This window comes from Lissotriton helveticus, chromosome 2_2, assembly GCF_964261635.1.
Source record: "Lissotriton helveticus chromosome 2_2, aLisHel1.1, whole genome shotgun sequence".
Taxonomy (NCBI): domain Eukaryota; kingdom Metazoa; phylum Chordata; class Amphibia; order Caudata; family Salamandridae; genus Lissotriton; species Lissotriton helveticus.
This window is the reverse complement of record NC_136060.1, coordinates 158,833,806-158,856,961: the sequence shown is the minus strand read 5'-3', so window position 1 is coordinate 158,856,961 and position 23,156 is coordinate 158,833,806. Positions and strand designations below refer to the sequence as shown.

General features: G+C 40.4%; 1 long non-coding RNA gene across 1 annotated transcript in view; it reads right to left on the bottom strand.

The window, feature by feature from the left end:
* The window catches only part of LOC144821772 (uncharacterized), a 106,927-nt gene extending 84,257 nt beyond the window's left edge, over positions 1-22,670 (bottom strand). The window contains exons 1-2 of the long non-coding RNA XR_013608425.1: positions 22,460-22,670; positions 3,630-3,739 (exon numbers count right to left, since the gene is read on the bottom strand). This is a non-coding gene — a long non-coding RNA (uncharacterized LOC144821772). The remainder of the gene's footprint in view (positions 1-3,629; positions 3,740-22,459) is intronic.
* Between the last annotated feature and the right edge of the window lie 486 nt (positions 22,671-23,156).

The following is a 23,156-nucleotide window of genomic DNA, read 5'->3' as shown; positions in this document are numbered from 1 at the left end:
ATCTTAGTTTTTTTCTCTTGGTGTAAATGAGCTATGTAAAATTTTATATATGGCGATAGCCCTAGGATTTTTAAGTATAAGAACCCGTAATTTATCTGCATGGACAAGTTCAGGAGGAGTAGGGTATTGAGGAGTTGTGCATTGTGTGCGGGCGGTTTGAATAGCTTGTGCTAAGAGGGAGTATTTAGGGTAGAAAGTTGGAGGTAGATCAAAAGAGCTCTAGCATGCGCAAAAGACATAATCTCATCCTGGTCATATAATTAATGCACCCAAATCAGGCCTCATTGTCTCCAAGATTTCCAAAATATAGGTTTATTATTTATTAAAATATGAACATTATGCCATATAGTGGAGTTTAAGACTGAGACCAGATCATTGGAATTCAAACAGGAGGCAGTTGGTATAATCTTATGTTTAATTATTGGAGTGGAAATTGACTGCGGTTTACGTGTAAAAGACATATATTCTTGGAATAAAAAAGGGCAGATGAAGTACTGTTCAAGCGTGACCAAAAGAGGGCGGTTTACAGAAGATTCAGAAAGCCACCTCGAAGCCTGACATAATAGGAAGGACTTATGGTAAATGGGAAAATCTGGGAAATTAGTCCCACCCTCCGATTTTGAACGAATCAATTTTGATAAAGACATACGTGATTTCTTATTTTTCCATAAAAAGGAGGATAAGATAGAATTACATTTTTTTAAATATTTTAGGGGAGTAGAATGTTAGAAATTGTATATAAAACTATAGGAGTGTCCAAGCAACCCCACCAGGACATGCACAGGGGATGCCCTTTCGTTGTTAAAGAGGATAATCTTTGTATACAGTTGTCCATACAACGTGATACTGTTCCTGATATGGAGTAAAATGCAAACCTTAATGTATTGAGGGCTCCATGCGAAACCTGAAGTGACAAAGTAATTTTTTAAAGTATATTTTGTTAGAGGTAGAATTTTACATTTATCTTTATTCAGTTTATAACCAGAGACTTTTGCAAAGGAATCAACTTCCTCTAAAAAGGCTGGGAGAGAGAGGATTGAGGTTGTGGGAGAAATAGAAGGACATCATCGGCATACGCTGCCATTTTGATATTAGGCTCCTTGAAAGTAAAGCCATGAATATTAATATTTTGACCAACTCTTAACAAAAACGGTTCTAAAAAAAGATTGAAAAGAAACTGCGAAAGGGGGCAGCCCTGTTGGACACCCCTGCCAAGTTGAAAATACATACATACATACAGCCGCTCTCGGATTAGAATACAAAATAGATATTAGAGCAATACATTTTGGACCAAAGCCAAACCACTTAAGCGTACGAAAGAGGTAGGGCCATTCAACTCTATCAAATGTTTTTTCTTCATCTAGAGCTATTGCTGCTAAAGAGTGAGGAATATGTGCGGCTTTGGAAAGGATATCAAAAAATAGGCGAGTGTTATCTGTAATGAGCCGCCCCTTCACGAATTCAGATTGTTCTTCCCCTTGGAGGTTAGGTAGCTGAGATTCCAAACGTGATGCTAGAGCCTTTGAAAAGATTGTATAATCAATATTGACTAGAGAAATGGGTCTATAGTTTTTGCAATGTTGTGGGGGGTCCTTCCCATCCCTAGGTATGAGGCATATAAGGGCGTCTGAAAAAGAGCCAGAGGACTCACCAGAAAGTAAGAAAGCATTAATGAGGGTATGTAATTTAGGAATAAGTAAATGTACAAAGTGAGTGAAGAACTCCACAGTGAAGCCATCCGGACCTTGAACCGTATCTTTTTTGAGGGTTTTCCAGGCATCAAGAAGTTCTTCCTGTGTCAGGTCAGATTCTAAAAGTGAGAGCTCTGGGCATGTGTTAGGGGTGAATTGGATAGTGGACAGAAAGTGGGAGATGGAGTGATCATAAGAAAGAGTTTCAGATGTGTACAGTGTCTTATAGAACTGGAAAAATTCATTTAGGATATCTGCATCTTTGAACTTCAATGTATGCTTTCGATCAAAAAAAGATTCTATATTAAGTTTGTTATGTTTGATCTTTAAATAATTAGCCAATAGCTTTCCAGCTTTAGTCTGACCGCCATACAATTTTGCACTAGATTTCAATAGATAGTTAGAAGCATTAATAGTTGTATCTTGATTAAACTGAAATGTATCCTTTATAAATTCAGACAAACATGCTTTTGATTTGGAAGAATAGTAAGAGTGCTCCAATCTCTATTTTGGCTAAAAGGTGATTTGCTGTGCCCTTCTACGTTTTTTAGAGATAAATTTAATAACAAAATCTCTATCTGATGCCTTAAAGGCATCCCAAACCACATGAAAAGGCATAGTTTCAGATTAGTTGAGAAGGAAGTATTCATTAAAAAAGGAAACAAAAGATGACGTGAAAACAGTATTCGAAGCAGGGCATTATTAAAACGCCATTTTCGAGACAAACTAGGCTTCTGCAAAACATCAAGGTTAATAGTGACAGGAGCATGGTCAAATATTAAAATAGATCCAATATCTGCTGATACTAATGATTGAGAAATGGTATAGGATATAAAAAAGTAATCTAACCATGATTGAGTGTGATGTGTTGGGGAGTAATACGAGTATTCCCTTAACCTGGGATTGCAAAGCCTCCAAGCATCTATAAGCATGTGTTGTTTAATTGTTTGTGTAAATAATTTATGAGATTTATGAGGAACAAAGGGAGTGGACGAGTTCCGATCTAAAAAAGGATCGAGAACTTCATTGCAATCACCAATGAGGATAAAATTATTATTGAAACATTGTGTAATTTGTTGGGCCAGAGAAGTCCAGAAGGAAGGATCACCAACCGTGGGTGCATAAACGTTCAATAAACAGACAGAAGCATTATCCACCATAAATTTAGTAATTATCCATCTGCCATCTTTATCTGCACATTGCGATAATACTTTAACAGGAAGGAATTTAAGAAAAAGAATAAGAACCCCATTACGTTTACCATCACCCGGGGAGAAGAGGACCTCCTCCGCCCAAACATTTTAGTTTTGCAGATTCCTCTGCCGTCAAATTAGATTCTCGTAAGCATGCAATATCTGTTCCCAACTTAGTTAAATGAGTTAAAACCCTCTGTCGTTTTATAGGTGAATGTAAACCTCTGACATTCCATGAAACAAGAGTTAAAGGCAGACTAAAACTGTAAGTATATAGTACATTACGACTAAAACAAAACCTTAAACAAGTCAAACAATGTCGAATACTAAACCAACTGTATGTAAAATGAATCAACTGCGACGAAGAAGAGAAGAGAAAAAGGAGAGAAGTATAGCGAATAGGCAACATTCGAAGTGCAAGAAGATAGGGAAAGAATGGTAAAAGAAGAAAGTAACGTTGATAAAAGAAAGCAGAAGTACATGAAGATACATATCTAGAGCTGTAATTCAAATGGAAACGATAAAAAAGCTATAATAAAATGAGAAAGGTGGATAACACTGAAATCTGGCAGAAAACGATCTCTGAAATAAAAATGAATAAAACAAAAAAGGTACTGAAGTAAAGTACACTAAAAGTCAGGAAATTAACAGCACTCAAAAAAAGGTTAAGGAATGTATTCAGAAAGGAAATAAAGAAGGGGATAAGGAATATCATTAGGACATAGATGTAGGACAACATACCTACATAAGGAAAGACCAGGTAGATACGGGGGTGGAGCCACATGGATTGGGCGACACATCCAGGGTCTGCTAAACGGAAAACCAGGAAGACGTCATGAGATAAGGGTAACAGATCTGTGAGGACAAAACATAACAAATGTTAAGTTAATGTGGTGAAATGGGTACAAACAGTAATAACCAAAAGTGACAATGAACAAACTTGCAAAAAGTGAACTCTGATGAGAATAACAAGAAATGGAAAAACAGTTCTTGAACTATCCAAAGTTATAATGAGGAAAACAAAAGTCAAACAGTGCAATCAGTAAACAGCATTTTTTTAAACATTGGAAGAAGAAGAAGGACAAGTTGCAGGAATTGATGAAGCTTTGTAAATGCAGAGGATCTCCGTAGGTGGTTGTTCTATTGTTGTAGGTAACTTTGAAAAGGCAAGGATGAAAAAGACCATATCTGGCTCCTATTGAGCGAAGATCAGCTCGCATATTTAGAAAAGCCTTGCGTCGGTTGGCAGTAGCTTTGGCATAGTCTTGTACAAAGAATAAAGATGAGCCAGACCATGTGAGTTTTGGAGAGGCTTTAGCCGCTGAGAGAACTTTCAATAAATCTGTGTATTCTAGGAAGTACAGAATGACTCCTCTGGCCCTTTGTGAAGACGAAGCATTTGATGAAGCGTGACCTAGCCGATGCGCTCGTTGAATGTTAAGTGCCGTTCCCTCTGGCATGTGGAGCAATTTAGGGAGAAATGATTTGAAAAAAGCAAGAGAGTCATTTCCTTCAAGGCCCTCTTCCAGGCCATAAATACACAGATTGTTGCGCCTGTTGCAATTTTCCAAGTCCTCAAACTGTTTCTGAAGCGTAGAGACTTGGAAATGGAGTTGAGAAACGTTAGCACATGTCTCTGTTAGGGAGGAAACATTTTTTTCAACTGACAAGACCCTTGTTTCCAGTTGAGACCAATTGTCCATCAAGACTTGCAATTTGGTATTAGTCTCTTCCAAGAAGGGTCTAAGAGCTCTAATTTCCTCCAATAATAATTCCATTGACACTGGCGATGTTGATTTTGGCGGTGATGGTGGATCCTTTTTTAAGTCGATTATTATTGGATTTCCCTAGAACTGTCGGAGAGGATTCCATTGTTGGTTCTAGACTCTGAGAAGAGGATGCCAGAGAATTTTCTAATCTGGAGAATTCAGAAAAGATCTTAGAGTTCTTTACAAAAATGTTCTTTGGTTTAGACAGTGGAGTGTTTGATGATTTTAGTCTGCCCATAAATCCCTTTTTTTTTTTTGTGAATGTTTGTGGAGAGATGCCAAGTGCCAAGTGAAGCTTGAAGAATATCGCCTAAATTTCCATCAGGAAGTCATAACCCGTTAAGAAGAGCCAGAAATACCCTGAAAAAGGATTACAACATTCACAAGGTGGAATGTAAAGCCCTCAATGAAGTATTTTGGCTCAATTTAAACCGCAAAGAAGGATACAAGGTGGGAGTCATCGCAAGTAAACACGAAGACTCCAGTGTCTAAGAAAATACCATTAGGAGAATGAATTTCAGCAAAGAAGATAAGATTACACCGTGGTCTAAGCCCTGATGATAATCCCCTGAAGCAGAGGGGGATTGGAAACGTGTCGGCACGCTAATATTTTGCCTTTGAGGGATCCACATTAATTGAAGCTCTAGAGAGGGTGCCACTACATGAAATATACCCCGAGAGCAAATCACCTCCAGAGAAAGTTGTCCCCGCAGTATACCTGTTTGAAGCGCTCAACGAACTGAACAAACACTTAATGTCATAGCGCTTACAGGCATTGTTTGAATCACCGACTGGTGTAAGTGTTTGAATTAATCGTTAGATTTGAATTGATTGTCGTCATGTTTAAGTTTTTGAATTGTCCAGTTTTTTATGTGTTCATTAACATTTATTCATGAGGAATGTAAAAATCAATGAAATGTGTATTCTTTTCATGTTTTAAAAAAATGAAAGAATGTTTGAAATTAAGTTGAATCAATACAATTGTGAAAGTATAATGCAATGACGTGATGCGTTGTATTTACAAATCTGCATGAGTAACTAGCAGTTCCAAAACTGGTGGCCAGGTAATCCTTTTTGAAAAAATATTGCACGTCCTACCGGGCCCCCGAAACGGACGTAAACCCTATAGTTTAAAAACATAAATCACATTTGGCATACTCCGTGCTGGAGCAGACGTAATGAGGATCAAGTGCGACGAGATAGAAACCGCGCCAAAATAGGTGGATTCATGTAGAGAAAACTCAATACTTTGACATGTGAGTAAACTGCCGATAACAGGTGAAGAAGTTTTTAAAGAAGATAACAGTTGTCGACCAGACTGCGAGTCCTATCCAGTACATTAATGTGGGCGGAATAAAAGTGCATGTTCCAGAAACAATTCATTTATGGAGCAAAAAATATATTTGTGCTGCAGCAGATATTACCAGATGATGGAAAGTCAGCTTGCATTAAAATGGAGTATGCTGAAAGCAAAAGGGTATTGTGCCAGAAAAGGGGGGTTTGATAGCTCAAGGGAATGTTATGAGGGCAAAATGAGAGCGTAAAATGGCCGCTGTGAAGATTGCTCTGAGGAGATTTAAATAGAGTTCAGTGCAGAATATTCCTCATTGAATTCCACAGTCCCCTCATTGAAAATAATCAAGTTGTCACTTAAATTGACTTTGTTTAGCGCATTTGTGTCACATTTGGGTAGCATTATATATGGGTATCCTGTCAGCATCACTGTGGAGGATAGCGCATACGCGCGATAAATTTAAAAAATGGCGGCCGCAATAGAAATGAACCGCAAAATAACTTACTGTGGAGAAAAAAAAGGATATTTGCTGCCACAAAAGGAAACTTCGAGGGCCTCCGGGTGTACTCTGAATCCTCCGGTGTCCATGCCCGCCTCCAACAGAGCTGCACTCCGCTGCTGAGTGCAGAGTCTCCCGGGTAAGCCGCGGAGCTTCACCCGAGCGCGTCCATCCAGCTCGGGCACCAAGCCACGCCCCCTGTTACTTTTCTTTTGCATAAGATTTATTTACTATAAATCTTGATAAATATATATATTTTAAATGTATATATATATATATAGAGGGTTAGGTTCTATTTATAAATGCATATTTTTCATTATGCAGTCCTGTTTCACAATATTTTATTTTTAAATTCTTCAAATGCTTTTAATTGACGTGATAGTAATGAAAAAAAGTGATTGGCTTTTATTTTTCCTTTAATAGTGTTATATTCCATTCGCACATGTAACGTTGCAACCTTTCACCTATATCCTTCCCTACATTACATACATAACGGTTCATAGGGACTGACCTTCAGAATGCAGGTTTTTCCCTAGTTCGAATCTCATACATTATGCATGAGGCTTCTTGGAGGCACAGCAGGACTAATATCTCTGTATAAAGTTCAGGCCTAATGTCATTCTTCAGGCCGACACAGTAACAGCAAGGTAGGACCCTTGGGGAGACCTATGGGTATATATACATCATGTCTTGCTTAGAAAGACAGAGGAGGCCAAGACTTCCTGGCTGACGCACTGTCAGAGACGCTGAGGTTCCTGCATGCAGACGCTCCCAGTAGTCTATCATCCCTCGGTGGTGTCCACATCGAGACTAGGATGGGGTCCCATATTCGTTTATTCTCAGGTAAGGGGGTTGACTAGATCCAAGAGGGATTCTTGGCATAACACCTACACAGATGTCAGGTACATTTAGGTACATCTAGTTAGGGAGGCATCGTAGGAGTACACACTTTTTATCATGTATTTTATATACTTGTATGTATTCATCATTGTTACAAAATTGTAGACCTATACCATCCATTTACTTTCTTAGTGCTTCTAATCATATATCTCTGCTACTGTCTAATGGTTGTACAGCTCATCGATTCTACACAAGAATAAAAACTGTTCAGTAAATCTTTATTGACAAACGCCCGATATGTTTATTCTGTGCATCTCTGAGACAAAATAAGTAAGCATGAGTGGCTGAGGGAAAGGTAGTATATTGTTTCACTGATCCTAGGGCATCAGGGTTGTCATGTTCTGAGATTGCCAAGAACTATTCTCTCCCCGATAAGAGGAGATTCTAGTGGCACTGTGAGCTCGCTGATCCAGACAGGCTAACGTATCCGGTGGGGGTTCAGAGAATCAGTTTGCCACAAACCCCAGAGTTTATGTTATCCAAATGAGCAGATCCTGTATAAAGTATTTAGGAACTACACAACAATAGCTTGAGTTTATTCTACCATCTGAAACAGTTTATGCGGGCATAATTGATGAAAAGAAAAAAAAACTGCAGAGTTGCAGAAGTAGACAAAACAGAATTTTGAGCTTGCAGAGGAAAAGCAAAAAGAAAATTGAAAAAAGAGTTACAAAGAAATATAAGTCTTGTACCTTTACAGAAGGACAGTTGGTGCTCCTGAAAAATTGCAGAAGTACAAGAAAAGGAGGAATTGTGGAACATACATTTACAGAACCGTACACTATTGCCGAAATTCAAGGAAAGCGTGTTAAATTGCTTAATGCAAGCAACTTCCCTTTATGTACAACACACAATCTTGACATGTTGAGGACTTACAAATCAAGCGACAGCAGCAAACCATCGAAGAGTATGTTGTTCTATGCAATGGGAAAAAGTTGGATGTGTAATGGCATTATGGCCATAATTATGATGCCGGACGGACAAGCGTCTGACCGGATTGTTGTGGTAAAGGGACACACCGACACGTAGTCAGCAGTCCCGACCGCCGAATTAGGATTCAACCGCAATAGAGGTGGTCAGAAACATGCCTTTAGTCCATTTTCTGGGCCGCAGCACAAGCCCCAATGCCAAAAGGCCAAAAATGTGTGTGCTTGAGTTTAAGGAAAATACTGTAAATGTTGAATTATGAGCCATTCATACCTTTGTATTCGTGTAGGTGTTTATGTATGGAGTTTAAATGTCAGGCAAAGTTATTCATGACCACATTCTATTCTGCGCAGGTACCTTATGAAAATATGGAAACGGTTGTTTGTCCCACAAATACTGGTGTTCATTGGATTCTTTTAGTAAGTGCAACCTTTTTAAAAAAAATCTTTTAATGAACAGACGGAGGATTGAACGTTATTGATATGCAAAGGCTCGTAATAGTAAGAGAGGCCTAAATTGAATACTGCATATAACAATTGGGTAATTTTATTCTTGTTTTGGGATGTGGCTTACACCCATAGAAAGAGATTGTACAACTCAATAATAAAATTCTGAGTAAGGTAACAATAGGTAATAGTTGCAGGATGAGGCAGAAGAACTATTCTAAAGCTGTGCCAGGGTACTTGTGTGTTATGAACAATCCATTTTTGTGTGTATTTCAATAGTTAGCTATCATTCAAGGCATCTTACTTTTCAAGAACTATGATAGAAAAAGTGGTTTTAAAGTACAATCAACATTCATGTATTGCCTTTGTCTTGCTGATGGTGTTTTTCCAACAGTTTTATATATAATTTCAACAGATATTAAAACCCATTCAAAAGAAAATTATTTTATGATTCACTGATCTACAAAGACTTCTTGAGAAATTGAAGGTATCCGTGCCCCAAATCAATCAAATCCCGTGTTTGTTAAGCGCGACAACTAATCCGTAAGGGTCTCAGGGCGCTGCGGGAGGGAGGGGGGGTGCACGTTCCAGTCCATCAAGGAGGGGGGATGTCGAAAAGCCAAGTTTTGAGGTTTCTCGCGAAGATGGGGAGCGATGTTGTCTGTCTGAGGTGGAGCGGAAGGGCGTTCCAGGCTCTGGCCGCCAGGAAGGAAAAGTAGCATCCTCCCGATTTGGTCTTTCTGGTGTGGGGGACCACGGCGTAGGAGAGCTGGGCTGATCGTAGGGTCCTGTGGGGTGTGTGGAATTTGAGTCAGCTGTTCAGGTATGCTGGTCTGGTGTCGCGGAGGGCCTTGTCTGCGTGGGAGAATATCTTGAAGGTGATTCTAGCCTCGATGAGGAGCCAGTAGAGTGTGCGCAGGTGCTGGGAGATGTGGCAGTGTCTTGGCAGGTTGAGGACCAGTCTTGCGGCAGCGTTCTGGATGTTTTGTAGCTTGCATTTGAGGTTTTTGTTTGTTCCGGCGTAGAGTGCGTTGCCGTAGTCAAGTCTGTTGGAGACGAGGGCGTGAGCGATTGTCTTTCTGTGGTAGTGGGGGATCCTTTTGAAGGTCCTACATAGGGGGTGGATGGTGTGAAAGCAGGAGGAGGCTGAGTTGATCTGGTGGTCCATTTTGAGCTCAGAGACCAGGATGATTCCAAGGTTGTGTGCATGGTCCTTGGGGGTTGGTGGGCTTCTGAGGGCGGAGTCCACCGGGTGTAGATCCAGGCGTTGGGGTTTGGGCCCATGATGAGTACTTCTGTTTTGTCGGTGTTGAGTTGTAGGCATCTGGTTTTCATCCATTTGGCGACTGCTTCCATGCCTTCTTGAAAGTTGTGTCTGGCGGTGTTGGGTTCGTTGGATAAGGAGAGGGTGAGTTGGGTGTCGTCTGCGTATGACACAATGTTGAGTCCTTAGGTTCTGACGATGGTGGTGAGCGGAGCCATGTAAACATTGAAGAGCGTGGGGCTGAGGGAGGACCCCGAGTGGACTCCGCAGGTGGTTGGTGAAGGGTCTGAGAGGAACGGGGAGAGTCTGACCCTCTGCGCTCTGCCGGACAGGAAGGAATGGATCCAGTCGAGGGCCTTGTCACAGATCCCTGCATCATGGAGTCTGCGTATTAGGGTGCAGTGAAATTCTGTATTGAACCCTGCTGAGAGGTCGAGGAGCATGAGGGCTACTGTTTCTCCTCTGTCCAGAAGGAAGCGGATGTCGTCTGTTGCGGCGAGGCGGGCGGTTTCTGTGCTGTGGTTTTTATGAAGCCGGATTGGGAGGCATTGAGGGTGTTGTCCTCTTCGATAAAGGTGGAGAGTTGGCTGTTGATGGTTTTCTCAATGACTTTCCCTGGGAATGGCAGCAGGGAGATGGGTCTGCAGTTCTTAAGGTCGGTGGGGTCCGCTGAGGGCTTCTTCAGGACAGGGTCGGCGTGTTTCCAGTCATTGGGGAATTAGGGGTTCGTCAGGGAGTGGTTGATGGTGTTGCAGGGCATGGGTACGATGGTGTCGGCGGCTCAGTTGAAGATGTGGGGGACCCGGAGTGGATTGACTTTAAAAAAGTTTCCATTATCTACTTTGTTGTTCTAATATTGAAACAACAACAAAAACATTGTATAGTATTTAATATTCAAAGATATGGGAATGATTTTTGAGTAAGGTAAAAACTGTAATTTGACTTGCTATTGGAAAGATTTTTGACCAGTTCTTTCTCCGTCACAGCACTATGTAATGTTAGCAGTCAGGCTAAGCGAATATACTAATTAACTTTTTTTTCCTTAGTGAATATCACCAATAAGATCCGTACTTAGTTGGAGGAAAGTTGAAGATACTTGCAGCAGTGAATACTTTATTGTAACAGCAAGCATGCTTATCTCTTCACATGTTTTAATTTGTATGCATATCAACACCAACAGTTAATTGCGAATATGTTATGGATGCAAATTTTTGATATCGTCCTATTAGTGATCCCCTTATTTTTAAGCATATATGTGACTGAAATTGCTTTTGGGGGGAGGGAGGAGTTAGAAACATGTACCTGATGCCCCACATAAGTTTAACTTTGTTTGAGTTTTGTGTTAAGATATGCTATTTTACCTCAATTTTACATTTTGATTCTGTTGACAAGTTCAGGCAAAATGATGGAAACTTAATGGTAAATACAGACATTTCTTTTATTAAAAAAGATTGTAAATGTCAGGATAAAGATACCTGGAAGCGCAGTAGAAGAGTATTTGGCAAGATGACATTTTACACACAACTTTTTCCAAACAAAAGAGTAAAACTCCTCACTAGATGTACAGTGTTTCCTTCCATTAACTATTCTTAAATTTGGTAACTGTCTTAGGGGCCTATTAAGAGTCTGGCGGTCTGAGGACAGCCAGGCTCATGGTGGGGTGGCTTTGACTGGATCTAGCCCCTGTCAAACTGGTGCTCTGACCGCCCGATTACAGACAAACAGTTTAGATGAGCATACTAATGCTAACACTAAAAGGTAAAGCTAATTCTGAATCTGTTTTTTCTTACACATGTTAACAGTAATCTATTTACGAAATAATAAATGTTTTTAAGTTTGCAAGTTACTTGGGGTTTATTTTGATGGTGGTCCGACCGACGCATTATAATGCGTGCAGTCGGCAGCAGCAGGCAGAGCGACTGTCCCGGAGCTAGACGGGTGATCGGAGGATCGGTAATCCCTACATTAGGGGCGGTGCCGGCTCAGGCACCGCCGTATCGATTGCAATGATCCTTTCTGCCTGCCCTTTCATGGGGGTTCACGCGCCATGAAAAGGCAGGAGTAAAGTGTTTTTTGGTGCCCTTAGGATGGCCTACTTCCCACCTGGCTGTCTGCTAGGTGGCCTGGGTTAAACATCCCTGCACCGTGAACACTGTTTAGAATACAGAAAGACGTCATAAACCCCAGTCAAGTCCGAGGCTGCCTATTCAACCTAGATGAAGGAATCGGGTCATGAACCTAGTAGACGAAGTTAGAGCGGCTACTGCAAGAACCTTCATAGAAGAACCCGTAGAAGTTGCTACAATTCCTTTTGTTGAGGAGGAAAAAGAGGTGCCCATGGGTCAAAACCAAGGAACCCAAGACAAATCTCCTGAAGCTGCTATTAGAGATCTCTGGGACTCCGACGATTCACCCGTCATTTATGGATCTGCATGTCCTGCTACAGGAGAACGGCCAAGCGTCCGATATCGCCCCCTCACAGCGGAAGAATGGGGCATCCCATCAAGTGAAGAACTAATCGACATGATCATATCCCGAGGGAGTGATGGATCTCTCAAGGATACCCTTAATAAAGCCAAGGGAATTTACAATTTAACCATAGGAGATTCTCCAGAAGCACTCGAACTTTGGCAGTCTCTTGAAGGCTTTATTCTCAAACATACAAGATATCTACAAGAGCCTCAACAATCTGATGCCGGTTCCTCTGCTCCACCTAGCTCCCCGCAACGTCAACTTTCCCCTCCGAGACAGAGTGTTGATCATTGGCTTATTGAGGCCATAAGTTGCAACTTCTCAAAAAGGTATCGCTACCCAGGACATCGCAACTACATAAAGATTTGGGGGTTGAAAGGTCTAGACTTGCCCTTTGACAGAGTAATTTCCCACCTCCGAGAGACACCAGAATGGAGAGAGGTGATGGCACATCCTTCTGATGCTCCAATGAGAGCATTGGTCGGAGCGGTGAGCCTGAAAGTGTCTCCGTCCTTCAGAATGTCAGTGAGCATTCCAAAAACTCGAATAGTCATTGAAAAGGACATGAACAGTTGGAGGACTCGTTAAAATGCATATACTTTGTTGTTACCGATATTAAAATATCATTTAACGATTGAATTTACATTAAAAAAAAACGGAAAAAAAAAACCATCCCTGCACCGTGTGGCTCACACGGTGCAGGGATGTTTTTAAAGTGTACACTTTCTATTGCGGCGCATAGTGCAGTGCACAGCACAAGCCGCAATGGAAAGTATAAACTTAGCGAATGCTGTGCAGGCAGTTGCATTCGAATGAGCGCAGCGGGGCAACCGACTCCTTGTCAGACGTTCCCGCTTTCACTTTTCACTGATGCCCTTGGTTTTTAATAATATGTTAAAAGTAACTTGAAACTTTGAAGATTACATGAAATAAATGTAATTGAAAATATTTGTTTAAAAGCGAAAGGAACTTGGTTTATACATTGTCAGTAACAATCATGTTACGTACTCATTTATTTTTTTGTTATTTTTACAACACACTGTCTAAGTATGTAAATGAGCATCAAAACGACTGGGATTTGTTTTTGGATCATGCATTGTTTGCTTTAAGTTCGAAGCCACATACCACAACAAAAGTGTTCTGCCGTGAACCAAGATTTCCAAGTGACGTTGTAGAGGAGGATTTGGTATGATCTTATGATTGTATTTTAAATTTGAAGATTTGTTATAATGTTCTATTCGTTTCGGAGTAATTACCCCTATCGATGTTTAAATCTGCATACATCTTGTGTAATTAAATATAGATTAATTTGCAGGTACTGTTGAAGTTTTGACAACTATTAAATCCTATTTCACTCTGTTACTTTGCTTTTGTATATGATTTATTTATGATAAATCCCGATTTTTTTTTTTTTAAATGTATAGTCCCGTTTCACAAAATTTTATTTTTAAATTCTTCACAATCATTTAAATATAGTGATTATAATGAAAAAGTGATTGACTTTTATTTTTCCTTTAATAGCTTGAGTTTATTTTACAACTGAAACAGATTATGCGGCCATTATTGACGAAAAGAACAAAAAAGAGCTGAGTTGCAGAAGCAGACAAAACAGAAGATTGAGCTCACATCGGAAAAGCAAAAAAGAAAAATCAAAAAAGAGTTACAAAGAAATCCAAGCCTTTCACCTTTACAGAAGGACAGCAGCAGGTGATCCTGAAAAATTGCAGAAGTACAAGAAAAGGAGGGATTTTTTAACATAAATTTACAAAACCGTACACTATCGCCGAATTTCAAGGAAAGTGTGTTAAATGCTTAATGCAAGCTTTATGTACAACGCACAATATTGACATGTTGAGGCCTTATAAGTCGAGTGGAAGCAGCAAACCATCGAACATTATGTTGATGTATGGAAATGGGAATAAGTTGGATGTGTATTGATATTATGGCCATAATTATGATGCCGGACGGACAAGCGTCTGACCAGCATCGTTGTGGTAAAGGGACTGACCGACAGGTAGTCAGCAGTCTCGACCGCCTAATTAGGATTCGACAGCCATAGAGGTGGTCGGAAACATGCATTTTGGCAATTTTATGGGTCGCAGCATAAGCCCCAATGCCAAAAGGTGTGTGCTTGTGTTTAAAGAAAATACTGTAAATTTTGAATTATGATTGAAAAGCCATTCATACCTTTGTATTCGTGTAAGTGTTTATGTATGGAGTTTGGATGGCAGGCATAATTATTCATGACCACATTCTATTCTGTGCAGGTACCTCATGAAAATATGGAAACTGTTGTTTGTCCCACAAATACTGGTGTTCATTGGATTCTTTTAGTACGTGCAACCTTTTTTTTTCTTTTCATGAGCAGACGGGGGATAGAACATTATTGATATGTGAGAGCGGGAAATAGTAAGAGAGGTCTAAATTCAATATTGCATTTAAAATGGTGTTAATTTTATTCTCTATTGAGTTTTGGGATGCATCACTGGCTTACACCTCGAGCAAGAGATTGTAAAACTTGAAATTAAAATTCTGAGTAGGGTAACTGCTATAATCGACTTGTGTCTTTCATTTCCCTGGCTGTGACTTCCCTGTTGCTCAGCTAGTGTGAGTGGTAGAATGCCTGGTGACATCATGGAATTTTTGAGTGCCTGGCTTGTGTGTGGAGCGGCAGTTGATGGCAGGCAGGCTGTGCAGCAGGGAGGCTGCTCCTGGTGGGGCTCTGCTATATTCTACTTGATTACCTGAAACTTAACCTAGAACTAAGCTCAAATAAACGTATCCTGTTTTGTATACCTGGCTCAAGGACCTTCTGTTTACAACATTTTTGGCGACGATTTGAAAAGAACCTGCGCGTTGAGCAAGGAAGAGTGTGTAAACCCTACTTGAGATACTGGAACTAAGTAGCCTACTAAAGAGATTGGAACTGGAGTACTGAATCCTGAAGGGAAAGGGACCGCAACGGAAAAGACCTGGCCAGCCCCACCAGTGTCCTTCATCAGCAGGACAGCCTGCAGCCCGGGTGTTTGATATTCTACCACTCTGCAGCATGTTGTCATCCTACTGCCTTGCATGACTTGTGCCTTCGAACAGTCTTTCCAGTAACAAGAGTTTTCCAGAAGCACAAGAAGTTTGGCAGATCCTCCTGAGTTTTCCTGTTAAATTTGCGCACACAACCTGTGTTGGGAGTGTCGCCATTTTGTGGTTGGCGGCTGCTCCTTTCTTTCTCTATAGTGGTTCCCGTTTGTTTATTGCCAACCGCGCTGCTCGCTCAATGAAGATTCAACAACTTATTGCAATTGACATGGAACATTGCGATCTCTTTTTGCCAGCAATTAGTATTTCTGCTGATTTACGCCAGAAGTTGAGACTTCCTTCAGTGAACTACGGCAACTGGATGAAGTGTCTTTTGGAAGGACGCAGTTCATCTTGGAATACTTTCCACAGGCCTTGCGGGAAACCATTTAAAATTTCGGTAATTTTATTCTCTATTGTGTTTTGGGATACAGCACTGGCCTACACCTCTAGAAAGAGATTGTAAAACTCTATATTAAAATTCTGTGTAGGGTAACATTAGGTTATAGTTGCAGGATGAGGCAAAAAGACTCTTCTAAAGCTGTGCCAGGGTACTTGCGTGTTATGGAGAATTCATTTTTGTGTCTATCTTATTAGTTAGGTTAATTGAACACACTATATTTTTCAAGAACTATAATGATAGAAAAGTGGTTCTTAAAGTACAACTAACATTCATTTATTGCCTTTGTCTTGCTGATGGTGTTTTTCCAACTGTTGTGATATAATTTCAACAGATATTTAAACCCATTAAAAAGAAAATTATAGTTTATGATGCACTGACAACAAATCTTCATATCTACAAAGTCTTCTTGAGAAATTGGAGGTATCCTTTCCCCAAACAAGTTTACATTATCTATGCTGAAGTTCTAATATTGAAAAAGAAATCACAAAATTAATTTTAATTTAGTTTTTAAATTTGATCATTATTTGTGACAATGGTGTATTATTCTTTCTTATTCATTACTTCTGATGGACAACCTTTAATATTTTACATATCCATTCATATGTCTCAAAGGGGCTTTCCTACAGGCAGTGAAACGTCAAGACTACCTGCTATGGGAATTGGTGGTACAGTCTAACCCAAAGCAACTATACAGCTACAATTGTGTTTTTTGCATGCTGGTAATGATACTTCAAGATATTCAGCACCTTAATTTGTTTTTATCAAAGTGAATAGTGGACAATAATATAGAAGGAGAAATTGTTGAAGTTATATATTTGATCTTGTTCTCAGGAATAGTAGTAAACAGTACAGAGGCCTTTGACTATAAACAATTACGGGGGAAGGGGAATTCACTAATGACATAGCCTCTTGTGTAATGTCAAAACATTTAAAGACACATTGGGGCTAATTACAATGCCGGTTAGATGCGTGTATAACTGGCAACCATAGCGTGAGCGAAACAGCCGACAAGGAGTCTGAGTTCCCACTTCACTGATTATGAACTGATCGCTGTGCTGGCGGTCAGATCCTGCTGTTTTTTCCATTGCAGCTTGTGGTGATGCTTGCAGCACAAGCTGCATTGTACAAAATGCAGAGTTTTAACATCACTACACCGTGTGGCAGGCACGGTGCCTGCCAAACTGTGCAGGGATTTTAGGGGGGCTCCACATGTGCCCCCCAGGCCCCATAGTGAAGTGGTCACTGCTAGGGCCCCCAAAGTCACTTACCACCTGCCATTTCAAGGCAGGCTGACTGTTGTGAAAGGGCAGGCGAAAAGCAAAATTGTAATCAGAGGTGAGGCTAGGCTGGCTCTGCTGCATTTTAGGCATTACATTTCCAAACGTCGCCCCGATGAGGCACTAGACTTTCCGACACAGAGCGGTATCGCCCTGCAGGTTTCCTTCTGACCGCTGGTATTGTAATAATGCAGTTGGACGGAGCGCTCTGATGTGCAGCGGAAAGTCGTTAACAGGCTGTCAGATGGCTTTCCGACTGACATCATAATGAGACCAATTGTTTTTAGGCCCATTATACTTAAATTTGGTCATTCTGATAACATACATATTATACTCTACTATTAATTGAGGAAAGTAAACATCTCAACTGTGTCTTCAGTTTGCAGATTCCTACCTAAGTCAATAACCAGTTACAGACATTTCCAAAAATTCAAATTTTATTGAGGATTTTAGATTCAAGATTGCTCTGGATCTAAGGGAGTCATCAGGTGGGAGTTAAACATATAATTTCTCAATTTTGGATATGTGTTATACCTTTGTGTCAACAGAACGTTGTATTCTATTGTTGGCTATTATTATTCACTGATGCTTTCATCTGAAAAGTCCACAGCATAGATTGTGTACATAGTATTAAATATTCAAAGATATGGAAATTATGTTTGAGTAAATTAAAAACTGTAATTTGTCTTGCCATTAGAAAGATTTTTGACCAGGTCCAACTCCGTCACAGCACTAGGTAATCCTAGTAGTCAAGCTGAGCGAATATACTAATTTTGCTTTTTTTCCTTATTGAATATTACCCTAAAATCCGTACTAGGGGCCAGATGTAGGAAGCCAAATAGCGACCACAAACGCAGAAATTTGCAGAATTTCAGCATTTGTGATCGCAAATTTGGCTCTGAGCAATGTAGGTAAGGTTAAACCTACTCGCAAAATAAGGAATCGCAAAAAATTGCGATTCCTTATTTTGCAATTGCATTAGGGAATCGCAAATTGCGATTCCTTAAATGCAATGTAAGTAGCACAAAAGAAAGTGCTCTTTAGCCTTAAGGAATCGCTAATTACCACCAACTTTAAGTTGGTGGTACTTAGCTATTTCCTTTAAAAAACACTTTTGGGCTTTTTTAAAAGTGCCATGTGGGTCACATTCATGCCCTTAGGGCATGTATGTGCGTCACATGTGCACACATGCACATTTCAGGGGTACAACAGGGTTTCCTTTTGGAACCCTTGTAATTGAGCCCGGAATTTGCAAGTGCCTCTTGGCTACTCGCAAATTGCGGGAGCAAATCCTATTCATTCCTATGGGCCTCTTGGCCATAGGAATGAATGGGATGGTATTCATTGATTGCGAAACTCAATTTGCGATTCGAAATTAAGTAATATTAAGGAATTGCAAATATTTTTGCGATTCCTACCTACATTCAATTTAGCGAGTCCTTAAAAGCGGTTCAGTATAAATCGCTATCAAGGACTCGCTAAATTGAATTTACCTACATCTGGCCCTTAGTTGGAGCAAGGTTGAAGATACTTGTAGCAGCGAATCGGAGTATCTATGACTCTCTTAACCTACTCTCAGTTGTAGTGGCCTTTACCTCCCAATGGTCCCACGGGTAACTGCCACTATAGTGCTTGACTATTCATAGGAAAGTCTATAGAGACAGGCCAAACCAGTTTCTATCATGGCGGCGAGCCTGATAGTGAGGAATGGCGAAGCAAACAAACACAATTCCAGATTAAGTATTTCCTGTTGATTAAAACCCAGTCATGATGGCTAAAGCAGGTGCTGTCTTTTCTAGAAATCATTAACCTCTTTACCGACTTTGACAACCCAGCACCTACTTCAAACAATGCTACAAGCAACAACGATTCAGGTCATGATATAGTACCTAGTTCTCCCTCAGTAGCAGACGAAGACACAACAGTAGACCTCAGCAAAACCATTGAATTTGTGGCCTCCTCAGCCAAGAATGAAATTGTTACAACCAACTGTGAAAATCTACCTGAAGTGTATAAGGTCAGCAAAGAATTGAATAATTACACAAAGAAAGTCACATATTGGAAATACCCAAACGAAAAGAATAATTGTGACTTGTGTGGAGACATTTTGGGAACATTTAAAGAACTAAGAAAACATGTCTCTAACAAGCATAAAGGCTTCTATCTCAAAACATATTGCTCAAAATGTGACAAAGAAGCTGAATACCATAACATTGCATGCCATTATGCCAAATGCAATCGAAGAAAAGGAAAGCTGCAATTCCTGTGCAGCTTCTGTGACTTCAGATTCGTAACAAAGATTGGAGTTTCACAACATGCTTGGCATGCGCATCCAAGAGTGCAAAATGAGGCTAGACTAGCAGCTCTAGCAAGCAGCAAACCATAAAAACTATGGTCACAAGAAGAAATACTGCTATTAGCAGAATTGGAAAAAGTGTATGAGAACAAGAGAAACATTAATGCACTGATGGTTCCGCATTTTGACAGTAAAAACAGAAAAAAAATTGCAGTAAAAAGAAGAGATAGAAAAGATAAGAGCAAAAAATCAGCAAAGGATGTACTGCAAGCATCCAATATCTCTGAGAATGACTCCTGCGATGAACCAGAGATTTCAGTGGAAGGAACATCGAAAAGGCGCAGAGACTTTATCAATCGGAAACGAGCGCCAAAAATAAAAAACTTTGAGGAACAGAAGTCGAGAAATACACCAAAAACATTCAGCATTAAGATGCTGCTATGGATCTGATGGACGAGATAGTGACTTATATCTCAGAAAACACCAATGATTCAAGTCCTGTACCAGCAAATCGTAACGAAACAACGAGCAAACCCAATAATGAGCCTATGAACTCTGCTCAAGAGGAGCAACAGATTGCCTCAGAACCGAACATGATAGCAAAGAAAGATAAGAAAAATGGAAGGCTCAATCGGACACACAAGAAAAATTATGCAAAAGCAAAGGGAAGCTGCAAATAATACCAGGCAATGTTTAAAAAAGACGAAACGAAAATTGCCAGGATAATCACTGATGGGGCAGAAGATGCCACCTGCCAAATCAGTGAGTATAAGATCTTCCAATATTATAATGACATAATTGAAAAAGAAAACAAGAAAAATCCCAAATTCATCTCAACTGATTGGATACTGGATGAATGGGAAATTGGAAGACTGTGTAAAGAAATTACACTGCTTAAAATACCTAAAGCTTTTGATGAATCGGATATCAAGAAAGCAGTGGGGCCTGACAAGATTGGCCTGAATTACCTGTATATCGTGCATAACAGGCAACCAAGACTGCTGCCCAGAATCTTATTGTCTTAGTTATCGATGAGAAGAGTGCCAGAAAGTATTTAAAATAACCGGTCAATATAAATACCTAAGAATGTACTGATTCGGTACGGCGTTCATGAAGTTGTTCACGAAAATACTAACTAAAAGACTCACTTCTTCCATTGAATTGAATATGAGACAAAAAGGCTTCATGAAGGTCTCGAAAATCTGACCCTTCTGCAAAACATCATAAAAGGGGCACAAAAGAACAGAAACTCGATAGCAGTGTGTAGTATCCTGCATATTATACTGTAAGGTGTTTTACCAGCCCTGCTCTGCCAGCGCCTGTGCTCTGACTTATTAGAATGTTGGAGTCTGATGATGCCTCGGAATGTTGGGACTGAGGGAGGCAGAGTGACAGTTGGTCATGGGCTGAGCAGCTGACAGGCAGCTACTGGTGGGGCTCTAATCTACCACATACCTCCATGATGTCCTGTACCTTGCAACCTGTTATGTTCATGAAATAAATCATCTACAAATACTACCTTCCTGAGTGGACCTTCTTCACTACATATTATGGCGACGAGGTGACGAACCTACAGCTACAAGTGGATCTAAGGTACCTGGCGAACACAGGTGGACCTGGAGATGGCGCAAATAAAGAAACTACAGTGGAAACAACCACAATTTACAGAAGGGGAGGTATCCACAACAAGGTTATAATTGGAAAGAAGAAAAAAGCGTTTTTTACACAGTACAATGAAGACAACTACATGGAAGAAACAAGAAGTACAAAGAAAAGAAAAAGAAGACAACAAGAAACAAGTAAGCACAAAGCACTTCGCCTTTAAGCCCCACCAGTGGCCAGCCCTAGCCAAGGCGTGCTGTGCATATCTACATTACATACTTTTGACTTTGGCTTTACCATCTCAGTCTGCTACACTGCCACGTGCTTTCTACAACTTACAGACACCTGGTTGTTTCATCTTGATTTTAAAAGAACTGGTAAGATGTGGCTGCTGAACGATATGCCTTTTTACTACATAAAGCTGTGTGCTCCTCAGCACTTGCTCCCTGCAATGTGTGATCTTGTGCACCTTTTGATGACCTTTGAATGGGGTTGCACAAGTGTGGCTGCTGTGATGTTTCACGACGTATTTCTGTGGTGGCATCAACTACTGCGTAAAGGCTACAACCTTTGCCACATTCCTCGTGCCTTCATCTACAGTGTTCCTGATATCGCCAATAGGCTTTTCTGCTTTAAATCAGCGAGGGACAACGTTGGAGGTAACTGACATATTAAACCCTTTTCATGTGTATTTTACTATAAAGGAATTCCCTCTACTGTTTTTATGGTGTTCAAAGAGTGGTTCGTGAGGATCTAATTTACACGATCTAGCTACAACCTAGAATCCACGCAGTAAGAAGCACTGCTTTCATAAAAAAAAAAGAAAAAAAACAGATTGAAAGACTTCCTTGTCAAGATGACATTCCCATTGGAGGTAGAAACAGGCTTGTATATTTTCCTTTGAATACTATGAATAAATAGCTATCTATGCAACCAACATTTATTTAACATAAATAGTCATTGCGCTAGTGAAAGCAAACAAACTGTGCATTTTGAAGGGAATACTGAATATTGCTTAGACTAGTATTGTCTGTGTTGCATTCTTCCTTTACCGGAAAAGAATGTGGAACATTTTATTACAGAGAAAGTTGACATTTTGGCACAGAGACGCTACGCTGTTTGTTATTGGGCATACTGTTACACTTACAACTTTGCCGGACTCGTGTTAAATTGGTTTCATGTTGAACAACTCTGTCCTGCTATATTCAAACTAGCGCGAGGCAGTAATTAACATCTTTGTCAAACTTCATATGTATTTCAAAGAGTTCGGCTGTGCGTGTGCTAAAGAGATTAAGTGGAAGACAGTAATTGGTGCTGGTGACGAGCAACTGTTTCGATAATGGAAAATCACCTCAGTCACGGAGTCTTTTACTGTTTAACCGTCGAACTGTGGCAGTTTACAGGTGCGCTCATCTCACCTCAGAATGGATGCTTGGAAGCGCGCGAATTAACTCTTCTTCAACTGTCTTTCATTGCGCACGACAGCCCTCTGTGACATCATGGAATGGGTGTCTGGCAGAGAGACATGGTTTAGCGCCCTAGCCTGCCCCGAGACACCCGGCACTGCGTCATGGACGTGCTGCCATGTCATCTCGTGATCCCGGTGTCCGGAAGCTTGCAAATTTACTGTGCTTCTTTTAGCCCCTTCCATTAACTGTCAAACATAGATTAAATGTGGAAGTGAAAACTGGCACATTACCGGGGGCGGTGCTTTACTCCTCATACACTGCAGAGGATGGACTGGACAAATGTGTTAGACAGGAGTTCGAGGTAAGAGAAGCATAAACAGAATTTATGGGACCCTCTACCAGCCGTTATATCACTGTTTGGAATGCGTCACAATTGTAAAGTACTTGCGACCTGTGCTGGAAAAACGAGGCATACAAGATTGTGTTTTCATGTTTATGTGAAAGTGTTCACAACTTCTCTCTACTGGCATGCATCTGTGCGTTAGTTTTGTGTTTAAAGAGGTAGAACAGTAATTTATTTGAGCCTTCGTGAGATTTTTGTACACTAATGGCAACAGTTACTTAGCAACATCCTAAACA